Genomic DNA, 12,345 nt, shown 5'->3' on the forward strand with positions numbered 1-12,345 from the left:
CTAATAAGGAAACAAGAACAAAGAGAAAATATGGCAGACAGAGTGGGAGGGTCGTCACAATTGTCAAACAGTAGTGAGTGATGTGAGGGTTGAAAATATGCTTGGCCTATCATGAGGGTGTCTGTGTGTGCTGGAAGTAACATTTTGCAACATATGGTGTGACTAGCGGGAAGGCTATGGCTAACCTTGGGTGTAGGCAGTTATCATGAGTTGTGGGGGACACATACAGAGCATAGTGTTGCGAAAACAAACTGTATTTTGTTAGACAATAGCAGGAGCCAGATGTGTGATAACTGTATCTAGGGTATGAGCGCTTAGATATTCTGCACAGCAACAACTACACCTGCTAACGGGAGCGCCTGGGGCTGGGACCAGCCTGTGCGCCAACGATAGGCTGAGTGAGTCTAAACCACGCTCAGCCTCTGCTCAGAAGCGGGAACTACTTCTGTCAGAGTACATTAGAAGAACTTTGTCAGGAACTAGTCAGTTCTCTGTTCTGCCCTGCGTGGTGTTACAGTGAACCCGTATATACGAAAATTGCATTTACCATTTATTGCTTGACTAATAATAAAAACATAGAAGATTCTCGGTAACTCCGTGTCACCTTCTGTCCTGATGCCAGATTCGATTGACGCAACGCTAACAATTGGTGAAAAATTGTCTGGCCGTTTGGCCATTGCTTGTCGTCGGACGGTGTGCCTCACAAATCCTGACCGGTCAACTAAAAAAGGTAAGCAGACACCTATTGTGAATATTGGCATTATCCAAATGTAGTTTTGTGAGACACCTGTTTAATGCAAGTTACCAAATTATGTTGATTTAAAGTTTGGAATACAGACAACACGTGTGAAGTATACGATGATGAATGCAATTTTGAAACTGATCAGATCATTTGTGATATGACGGTAAATGTAATGTACTAAATACTGGTTATCAAGTTTGTTTGAAGTTAATAAGTCAGGGACTATTAACATAGATTAGAGTGACGATTTTAAATAGGAATTTACGCTAAATTCACATTACAATTTAACCCTAATTTTGTTTAAATAAAATAAAATAGAACGCAGTAGAAATGACTAGTCAGAAGGCTGAGAAGGTGTTGAAAACATTGAAATCAACACTAGAAACTAATGAAGGTAAAGACAGAAAGGAATGGAGGAAGAGAGGAAAGAAGTGGTATAGGGAGTGGATAGAGGAAGGTAGTATTACTGCACCCAACAGACTCCCAGTCGACGGGGAGCCCGGTAGAATATTAGAAATGCTGGAATGAAAAATGGAAAAGACCTGTTCCGAGAAAATTGTTTGTGTCATTTAGAGGGAAAATGCGTGCATTATAGCTTTGAGTCACTTTTCAAAAGTTGCTTAAAGTTCCTAATACATTTTTAAAAGTAGTTGAATATCGTCAGGGTAGTCTGAAAATATGTTAAATCTAGCAACAAAATTGCTAAGTGGCCATCACTGATTGGTGGCGTACACTGGGCTATATTTGGCTATAAGAGAGGGAGGCCTGAATAGTTGTATCGTAAAAGTTTTGTAATAGTTCCCGGTTATTGATTTTGGTTTGATTGTTCAGATAACACCAGTGAAATTAAACAGGAGGTTAAGGTATACTAACATTAGGATCTGTTTTCATTATTGGTAACAATGAAAGGCCCGCAGAGTGGATTGCAGGCTGAGTTTATTTTATGTTAAAGGGACAGTGCACGTTTATCGCAGTTGTGTGTGTCTAATGGCAGGGTATTCCTATCAAGCATTTTGGGGAGACTGTTTGAAGAGAGACTGAATGGGTTTTAGATATAACCATTAAGGAAATTTAAAACGAATGATTTGAGAGAGTACAATATAATTATTAGGTTTTGTTTGTAGTAAACGTTTGGGTTTGAGGGGATTTCATTAGTACAGCCCAGCGACAAGATATCTTAAAGGGATACCCTCACATATAGAATATTAGAATGGAGCCTCTTAAAGAAGAAGTTACAGGTCTGTGAGAGCCAGAAATCTTGCTTGTTTGTAGGTGACCAAATACTTATTTTCCACTATAATTTGCAAATAAATTCATTAAAAAATCCTACAATGTGATTTTCTGGATTTTTTTCTCTCATTTTGTCTGTCATAGTTGTGTACCTATGATGAAAATTACAGGCCTCATCTTTTTAAGTGGGAGAACTTTGGTGGCTGACTGAATACATTTTTGCCCCACTGTATACTGTATATATATTATTTTCTTCCCCAGAACATTAACTATGTGTGTTCTCTTGTTTTGTAATGTTCTGTAGTTTCGACCCAATGATTCGTCTGTCAAACATTTACTTTGCGTCCTGCAGGCCCAGGCATGGATAAAAGCTGGCGAGAGTATTCTTTATCATTTTATTAACGAAAGCATAAAGATGTTGATGAATACCAATCCCAGTTGGTATTGTGTGGATCGATGCGTTTTTCCGGTGCGGCCTGTTGTCCAGCCCTTTGTCCACTGATCTCCACGGATGGTTGCCGGCGTGGTTCTATGCTCTGCAAAAACACATTCTCGTTTTTAGTACACAATTATCCAATTTATTACACAGTATGCCTACACATTGATAATGCACGGAAACCAAAATACCTTTAGTTTTGGTGATCCTCTCAGCTCTGGCTCATTTTCAAGTCCTCAGGTGGTTACCATCCTAACACGCTGCCACCCGGGTTTGCATGGCAAATGACAGAATAAACTGGGTCAAGCCACCAGCAGAGTAAGTAGACCTTTTATGTAGTAAAATAAAAGTTAAAAAAATATATATATACTTAAGACACCTACGGTAGGCCTACAGTATATCTACAAATATGTGTTTCATGTCTACATGTAGGTCTCCTGATTTAAACCTGATCTAACTTGTCTGGCATCAACTGAAAACATTCATCCGTAACAATACAATTCTCCCCCTACCCTACTTCTTGGCAAGAGTAAGCCCGCCGGCTTTTGTGCGGGCTTGTTTCTCTGTTCGTTTTGTGGATGTGATATTTTCTGTATTTCTCCGGACTGTTTGTATCCTGTTTTTGGGCCGGTCATTGTATGCGCCTGGTGTTTTGGCGTGACCTACTTTCGTCCGGAATAAATACAGTTGTCCTTTACCCTCTGCGCCTGACTCCGCACCCACTACGTCTAGAAGTCTTAACAAAAGCCCGCACCAAAGCCGGCGGGCTTACTGGGTTTAAATAGCCCACAATCACAACTTAAACACAAAACAGGTGCAACTAATCAGACATAACTAAATGAAACAGAAAAGGGGGTCAGTGGCAGCTACTAGGCCTGGGACGACGACCGCCGAGCGCCGCCCGAACAGGAAGAGGCACCATCTTCGGCGAGATTCGTGACAGTGTTAACGCCGTGCGTAATTGGCCGACTCCGACCACGGTAAAGGAGGTGCAGCGGTTTTTAGGGTTTGCCAATTACTACCTGAGGTTTATCCGGAGTTTTTGCCAATTGGCGGCGCCTATTCCCTCACTGCTGAAGGGGGTTGGAGCTGTGCTGTCACAGCGCTCGGGCACGCCACCGAAGCTCCGTCCCTGCGCTTTCTTTTCTAAGAAGCTGGGTCCCGCGGAGCGGAACTATGATGTGGGGGACCGAGAGTTGCTAGCTATGGTAAAAGCCCTGAAGGTGTGGAGACACTGGCTTGAGGGGGCTAAGCACCCTTTCCTCATCTGGACTGACCACCGCAATCTGGAGTATATCCGGGTGGCGAGGAGACTGAATCCGCGTCAGGCTAGGTGGGCCATGTTCATTACACGATTTAGATTTACGATCTCTTATAGACCAGGTTCCCTTAACACTAAGGCCGACGCGCTGTCCCGTCTCTATGACACTGAGGACCGGTCCATCGATCCTACTCCCATCCTTCCAGCCTCTAGGCTGGTGGCTCCGAGGTTGGAACCTGCGGAGCCGACCGGTCTCAGGTACGTGCCGCTTGGTGTCCGTGATCAATTGATTCGGTGGGCTCACACACTACCTTCTTCAGGTCATCCGGGGATTGCGAGGACAGTGCGGGGTCTTAGAGGGAAATACTGGTGGCCCACCTCAGCCAAGGACGTAAAGCTCTATGTCTCCTCCTGTTCGGTATGCGCCCAGAGTAAGGCTCCTAGGCACCTGCCTAGAGGGAAGTTACAGCCCCTCCCGGTTCCAGAACGGCCCTGGTCTCATCTATCGGTGGACTTTCTTACTGATCTTCCCCCATCTCAGGGGAACACTACCATTCTGGTCATTCTGGTCGTTTAAACGAGGTGTGTTATAGATTGGCAACTTCCCTCTTACTATCGCAATAACCCCTCGTTTCATGTATCTCCCCTCAGGCCTGTGGTAGCTGGTCCCCTTCAAGAAGGTGAGGTGCCGGAGGTCCCTCCGCCCGATCTGGACATGGCAGGGTCCCCGGCGTACACAGTATGAGCTATTCTGGACTCGAGACGCCGGGTGAGGGGCCTGCAGTACCTCGTGGACTGGGAGGGGTACGGTCCGGAGGGGAGGTGCAGGGTACCGGGGGGGGCTGGGGGGGGGGGGTCATTCGAGATCCTTCCCTCTCGAGGGTCTTGAGAGGAGCCGCGCGTCGGGGGGGGGGGGGGGGGGGGTACAACCCCTTGCAACTCCAGAGTATGTTTGGTCTTGTGTTTTAAGTTATTGTCCTGCTGGAAGGTGAATTTGTCTCCCAGTGTCTGTTGGAAACCAGACTGAAGCAGGTTTACCTCTATGCATTTTGCCTGTGCTTAGCTTTATTCCATGTATTTTTATCCTAAAAAACTCCCTAGTCCTTGCCGACTACAAGCCATAACATGATGCAGCCACCACCATGCTTGAAAATATGAAGAGTGGTACTCAGTGATGTGCTTAACCCCAAACAACACTTTGTATTCAGGACATAAAGTTCATTTCTTTGCAACATTTTTGGCAGTTTGACTTTAGTGCCTTATTGCAAACAGGATACGTGTTTTCGGAATATTTTTATTCTGTACAGGTATTGGAAAACCTCCCTGGTCTTTGTGGTTGTATCTGTGCTTGAAATTCACTGCTCATCTTAGGGATCTTACAGATAATTGTATGTGTGGGGTACAGAGATGAGGTAGTCATTCAAAAACCATGTTAAGCACTATTACTGCACACAGAGTTCATTCAACTTACGTGACTTGTTAAGCACATTTTTACTCCTGAACTTAATTAGGCATAACAAAGTTTTTTTAAACTTATTGACTCAATTAGATTTCAGCTTTTCATTTCCACTGACATTATGGGGTATTGTGTTAAGGCCAGTTTAGTCCTATTTTAAATTCAGGCTGTAACAACAATATGTGGAAAAATCAAACAGTGTGAATACTTTCTGAAGGCACTGTACATACACTTCATTATTATGCTTTTAACAAGGTAAAGCGTGAAGCTTTTGCTGTAAGACCTGCTTCCTAGTACCTGCGTCAAAACAGCTGATGTTCTGACTGCCCTTCAGGACAAACAGCACATCCATCACTTTGTCTTTGCTTGTATCCTCTATAGCCAAGAAATCATAAGTGGCTGTGATGGAGAGAAAGGAAGTACATTTTACATCTACAAACATTACATCTTGGGCTGTTTTCCCAGACACAGGTTAAGCCTGGTCCTATACTAAAAAGCTATTTCAATTTAACTCTTTAGAGACTTTTTACTTCAGGACAAAGCTTAATCAGTGTCTGGGAAACCGTCCCATAGTGAAAAAAAAGGTTCAGCGTTAAGACACCTATTAACTTGCCTTCTCAAGTATAATGTGTTACTGTATCTCTTCTTCACCTGCTTGAAGGAAGGTGCTGGTTCAGAAGGTGAGATATTGCGGCCGGACTGGACAGGGGATGATGAAAGAGAAGGTGAAGACGATGATGAGGCAGAGGGAGAGGAAGAAGACAGCCGTCCTCCAGTGGGTCAACTGCTAAGACCCAAACTCTTCTTGGTCGGAGCTGATGGTGCCGCCCCACCACCCTCAACCGCCTCCCTCTTCAGAGGGTCGGCTTCTGTTGGCTCCATCATCTCCTCAGCAATGCATCACTGCTCCAACAGACCTAAACATAGAGCAAATGTGGTCTAGGGGTTAGAGAAAAGGACACAAACCTGCACTGCCCTTATTTTTGACACAGTACCAAAGCTATTCAGGGCTGCCAGCCATCTCACTCCAAACCTTTTCAAGTTTTCCTCCAGAAAATTCTTAACAGAACAATAATATGCTTAACCCATGACCTAACACGCACTGTTTATATCCTGTGGCAGAATTCCAGTATTTCATTCTAGCTATTCACCCTGACTCCATATGGCTCTGGATTCAATCTGTAAACAATGAACTACTATATTTGACTAAATTACTAATCCATGTCAATATAGCGAGTTATTTTCGTGAGACGATCCATTGAACGCCTATGCATTGGTCAAGCTACCAAAACTCCTAGCTAGCTAGCTACCTGCTAAAAATTAACATTGGCATAGCTAATCTAGCCATAGTACGTTAGCTAGGTAACGTTACTGGCTACAACATGTATTCATTGGCATTCTCTCAGACAGTATTAGCTAGCTAGTGTCAGCTGTCACCATTCCTATTCCAGCTCATAAATAAAGAATTGTCTCATTTATTTCAATTAGCGGGTTGAATTAATTATTTATTCTACTTTAGATGCTACTTCTGTCCGTGTGTGTGTTTAATCAAGAAGTGTCAATACAACATCCTTCAACATCAAAACCACATTTGACAGGCCATATCGTGAAATGCACCCTGTGGGGGGCAATGGCAACCAGCTGCACCCGGTTCTCAGGGGAAATGGAAAGAGAGCCTGTCTTCTTCGTGTGGTTTATCGGCGGTTGGCATTCAACGGTATGGTGTGTTACCGCCACCTAATGTAATGAATATTTTAGACTACATCTAATGACGTTGTACTCAACATCATCTTTAAACTAATTTCCTGTATCCCCTTCTCCCGCATACTAGATCTCAGCCTCTCTCTTTCCCTCTGATATTGCTCACACTGTGTCAACACATGTTCCACGGTCTCTGTTTCCTGTTGGATGCTTTCCTATCACATTTAAGGTCTTGTTCAACTGGCTGTGTCACACCCTTAATCTTGTAAAAAAATAACCTCTCTTCTGTCCCTTCCCGTTGTTCTCCCCTCCCCAACTTTCCTCTGAACTTGAAATAAATGCCTGCCCTTAGTATCTCTATTCCAGTTGCTCCTACCATTTCTCCCCCATCACTGTCCATATCATGCTTTTTGCCTCTGCCTTGCTCATCAAAACTACCACATCCCCACTACTAAGTGCTTGTTTAGCCAGTACATCAACTGCCTCGTTCCCCTCCACTCCCACATGAGCTGGGACCCATGTAAATATTATCTGTATACCCATTTGTTTACTCCTGCCATGGGTTTGTAGCACCTCATAAAGCAGGTCTTGTCTGCTACGTGATATAAAGGACTGGAGACTCCTTAACACTGCACATGAATCAGAACAAATAACTACTCTTTCTGGCTTAACTTCCAACAGTATGGACATCATTTCTGCCCTATATACAGCCAGATGATCTGTAATACGTTTCCTGATTGCGAACCCACGTTCCTCCACTTGAAATACTGACCCAGTACATCCTGTCCTTGGATCTTTTGAATCATCTGTGTAAAAGGCCATAAATTCCTGATACACAGTATCCAGACATCTCTTAAACCAATCAGATGGATCAACACCCTCCGTATCTTACTGTAGTCTCTCCAACACTTCTGGATCAACTACTGGAGGCGGGAGTAGCCATGGTGGATTTACAGGAATCAGCACCGAACACCACAAAACACAGGGCTTTTAAAGGAAAATACAGCCAATCCCCAGCTACCTGTCTGATTAGCTAGCTTACTGCAGGTGTGTCTGATACAAAAAAAATACAAAAAAATGCTTCAGGGCCTGAGCTACAGGCAGCTAGATTTGGGTATGTCACTTTGGGCAAAAATTGAAAAAAAGAGGCAGATCCTGAGACGTAAGAACTACCAATAAATAAATTAATAAACAAAACAAAATCAAACACCTTTTCTGTATAAAACAAAATTAAACAGATCTGATCCCTACACAGGCTCAAGGGGAACCTGTTAGGGTCGGTCTTCCAATGCCAGTACCCCTTGTAAGTCTTCAGCTGTAAAATCCTTGAGTCACAAAAACTTTTCTGCTGTCCAGTTTCTTAGATTTCTTTGAGACTTGTGCCGTACAGTTTCTAACTGTGGCAATGAACGCCACAAAATCCACCTTTTTAACACACAGCGTATCTTTTGACTGGCTTAAAGGTGAACTGTGCCAAAGATTATGGATATAGCCTATGTCGTGTTCAAAACAACTGGGAACTCTAAAAGCAATTTGCTTGGGTTGGGAAAAATCGATTTGAAAGGCCGTCCAACTCAGAATTCCAACTCGGGAACTCGGGCCTCTTTCTAGAGGTCCGACTTTCCGACCTGAAGATCACTGATTTCATGATTTGACCTTTATTTTTCAGAATTCCCAGTTGTTTTGAACGCAACAATACTGATAAAATAGCCTACATGTCTCTCTGCCCTAACAATGGGAGTCCTTGTCACTACGGTCTGTTTAGGTCCCGCTTATCCTTTCTTGGGATTGGTTGTTGTGGAAAAATTCTTGCACGGGGAAACTCAAAGTCAATGTTAATGTCCTTGCCCAAGCAAGGGGGAGTGATGATCGGAGAGGCAACGTTCTTGGTGGAAATCTTAAAGTTGAAATTAGAAACAACCAACCTAAAGCTATTAATATACCTAGCAAGCTAATGTAGCAAGCTAGCAACAGTTACACATACTAGCTGGCTAGCTAGTTTTATATTTTGGTAATTTATTCCAATCAATTTCATAATAAAAAGTAAAAAAATGTTTATGAAGCTAGCTCCGAGACTAAGCCAATTTTCCAACTCTAAAATCAATGCCATACATACAGTTGAAGTCGGAAGTTTACATCCACTTAGGTTGGAGTCATTAAAGCTAGTTTTTCAACAACTCAACAAAACAACAACAAAAAATTATTTTTAACAAACTATAGTTTTGGCAAAACAGTTAGGACATCTACTTTGTGCATGACACAAGTAATTTTTCCAACAATTGTTTACAGACAGATTATTTCACTTATAATTCACTGTATCACAGTTTCAATGAGTCAGAAGTTTACATACACTAAGTTGACTGTGCCTTTAAACTGCTTGGAAATTTTCAGAAAATGATGTCATGGCTTTAGAAGCTTCTGATAGACTAATTGACATCATTTGAGTCAATTTGAGGTGTACCTGTGGATGTATTTCAAGGCCTACCTTCAAACTCAGTCCATCTTTGCTTGACATCATGGGAAAATTAAAAGAAATCAGGCAAGACCTCTGAAAAAAAATTGTAGACCTCCACAAGTCTGGTTCATCCTTGGGAGCAATTTCCAAACACCTGAAGGTACCACGTTCATCTGTACAAACAATAGTACGCAGGTATAAACACCATGGGACCACGCAACCGTCATACAGCTCAGGAGGGAGACGCGTCCGGTCTCCTAGAGATTAACGTACTTTTATACGAAAAGTGCAAATCAATCCCAGAACAACAGCAAAGGACCTTGTGAAGATGCTGGTGGAAACTGGTACAAAAGTATCTATATCCACAGTAAAACGAGTCCTATATCGACAAAACCTGAAAGGTCGCTCAGCAAGGAAGAAGCCACTGCTCCAAAAGCGACATAAAAAAAGCCAGATTACGGTTTTCAACTGCACATGGGGACAAAGCTCGTACTTTTTGGAGAAATGTCCTCTGGTAAATAAAACAAAAATAGAACTGTTTGGCCATAATGGCCATCGTTATGTTTGGAGGAAAAAGGGGGAGGCTTGCAAGCAGTAGAACACCATCCTAACTGTGAAGCACGGGTGTGGCAGCATCATGTTGTGGGGGTGCTTGCTGCAGGAGGGACTTGTGCACTTCACAAAATAGATGGCATCATGAGGCAAGAAAATTATGTAGATATATTGAAGCAACATCTCAAGACATCAGTCAAGTTAAAGCTTGGTCGCAAATGGGTCTTCCAAATGAGCAATGACCCCAAGCATACTTCCAAAGTTGTGGCAAAATGGCTTAAGGAAAACAAAGTCAAGGTATTGGAGTGGCCATCACAAAGCCCTGACCTCAATCCTATAGAAAACTTGTGGGCAGAACCGAAAAAGCGTGTGTGAGCAAGGAGGCCTACAAACCTGACCCAATTACACCAGCTCTGTCAGGAGGAATGGGCCAAAATTCACCCAAATTATTGTGAGAAGCTTGTGGAAGGCTACCCGTAACATTGGACCTAAGTTATAGAATTTAAAGGCAATGCTACCAAATACTAATTGAGTGTATGTAAACTTCTGACCCACTGGGAATGTGATGAAAGAAATAAAAGCTGAAATAAATCACTCTCTACTATTATTCTGACATTTCACATTCTTAAAATAAAGTGGTGGTCCTAACTGACCTTCCACAGGGAATTTTTACTCTGATTAAACGTCAGGAATGTTGAAAAACTGAGTTTAAATGTATTTGGCTAAGGCGTATGTAAACTTCCGACTTCAACTGTAGATATATATATATATATTTTAGCAAACTAGCATCATAAATTTGTCTAATGTGCCAAAAATTAAGCTGTGTTGATTGTGACACAATTGTGGGTCACATCAACCCCACAAGTGATCAAAGTTCTTCACTCGCTCCTTCAAGCTAAATCGAGGACCGATGGGGCAACGTTCGTGAATTGGACGGTTTCGGTTTCGACTGGGATTTCCCCAAATGAAAGTGGCTATTGCTAGGGCTGAAAGGGTCAAACTCTTATCTGCCCTCTCATTGGCTAGAATGATCCCACTTGATGTTGCCTCCTCCTGACGGCCTTCCATTTTTAGAGCGGCCCCTTGGTGTCTGGTCAATATAATCAAAGAAAGTACATTATGAGGCTAAAATTGCTTCTCCATTAGAAATCACCGATCACACTTGTAGGCGATGTCATGCCGACGTTGGCTAGCAAAGCTCATGCCATCGGCTCGAACAGTCGTCTCGTGCCAAGCTGTGTATGTGTAGGCTGTCAAATCAAAGGCACACCTTTGATATAAAGTTGTTTTTGACAAAAATGAATACCTTTCAGTTTGTCACTTTCACAAGGTTTGAGTAATAACATGTTCAACTACTTAAAACATGGGCTCAAATGTAGGTTGTTCCTTTTTTAGATGATACATTTTAATTCTCATTCACTTTTCAAAGCCCGACCTGGTCTGTTTCGCAAGCGTTCACGGAAGTCTTGCGATGTTGTGCCTCTGGGTTTAGAGACTGTGATATAATGGATCATCTGTGATGATAATGGAGAATTCAAGGCAGCTGGGAAATCTGAACAAAACTAGGTCAAATCATGATGACAAGTGATCTTCAGGTCAGAAATCCGACGTTCAAAACAGCTCCGACTGGGATTAATATTTTATGGAATGCACTGAAATCAGAAATTAGAGATTTCTGAGTTCGCAGCAGTTTCGAACAGAGAACCACAGTATGACTCATAATACCCATAAAACCTAGAGGTCAAACAAGGAAATGGTGCCAATTTCATTAAATTGACAATTCTGTAAAAAGGTGCAAGTTTTAAATTGACATAATACCTGTTAGCAAAGGTGTCAACTGGAGATTACGTGCTGGAGCTTGCAGGGATGTGTTGTCTTGAGTCTGAGAGTAAATAGAGCCACATATATTAATAAAAGTCACCTTGTCCAAGAGAGATTTACATTGTTATCTAAACGTCATGCCAGGGAAAGCCTACACGAAACACAGCTCTTATTTTAAGTGTTTCTAAAATGTCCTATGTGGAAAAATGAATGGTGGATAAACGATTGGGACCATTTCCCTCCTTGACTGTGATGAGTGATGAGTGTGTGATGAGTGCTGCGCCCTCTCATTGAGTAACTCAAGTTGAAGGCCGACTGGGATACTGCAGGCTGTTAAAGGACAATACATCTGGTGTATTATAAGCAATTATTGGTACCAAGATTGTCTTCGAAACATTGTTTTATTCACGCGAAGAGTGCAATTTTTACATTCAGATCCTGTTTTCTGCTAACAACGCCTGCAGTACCGCGGTCGGCCTTGAACTTCCGTGGACTCAATGAGAGGGGGCAGCACTGAGCTATACTATGGGAGGCTGTCGTTCTTCCCTTGCGGGAAGGAAGACGACAAGTTTAGGTCTAAAACAAGCCCATAGAAATGCATTGGTTTTATTTTGGACACATTTAGGCGAGAGTGATACCTCTCGTTTCACCTCTTCCTCTCTGGTTATGTAGGTGAAATGAGCTTACTTGC

At 42.6% G+C, this 12,345-nt stretch overlaps 2 long non-coding RNA genes across 3 annotated transcripts; one reads left to right on the forward strand and one right to left on the reverse strand.

Annotated features, from left to right (window-relative positions):
- On the forward strand, positions 1-5,895 carry LOC116357418 (uncharacterized). 2 transcript variants are annotated; one of them, XR_004205394.1, is made up of 3 exons: positions 1-398; positions 623-730; positions 5,787-5,895. It is a non-coding gene; the product is annotated as an uncharacterized LOC116357418 (long non-coding RNA). The 2 variants fall into 2 exon arrangements; XR_004205395.1 differs by lacking the exon at positions 5,787-5,895 and adding an exon at positions 4,321-4,371.
- LOC116357417 (uncharacterized) lies at positions 2,198-11,964 on the reverse strand. The gene is made up of 4 exons (XR_004205393.1): positions 11,652-11,964; positions 5,423-6,042; positions 2,600-2,668; positions 2,198-2,508 (listed from the first exon to the last, which is right to left on the reverse strand). It is a non-coding gene; the product is annotated as an uncharacterized LOC116357417 (long non-coding RNA).
- Between the last annotated feature and the right edge of the window lie 381 nt (positions 11,965-12,345).

Source organism: Oncorhynchus kisutch, linkage group LG25 (genome assembly GCF_002021735.2).
Source record: "Oncorhynchus kisutch isolate 150728-3 linkage group LG25, Okis_V2, whole genome shotgun sequence".
Taxonomy (NCBI): Eukaryota; Metazoa; Chordata; class Actinopteri; order Salmoniformes; family Salmonidae; genus Oncorhynchus; species Oncorhynchus kisutch.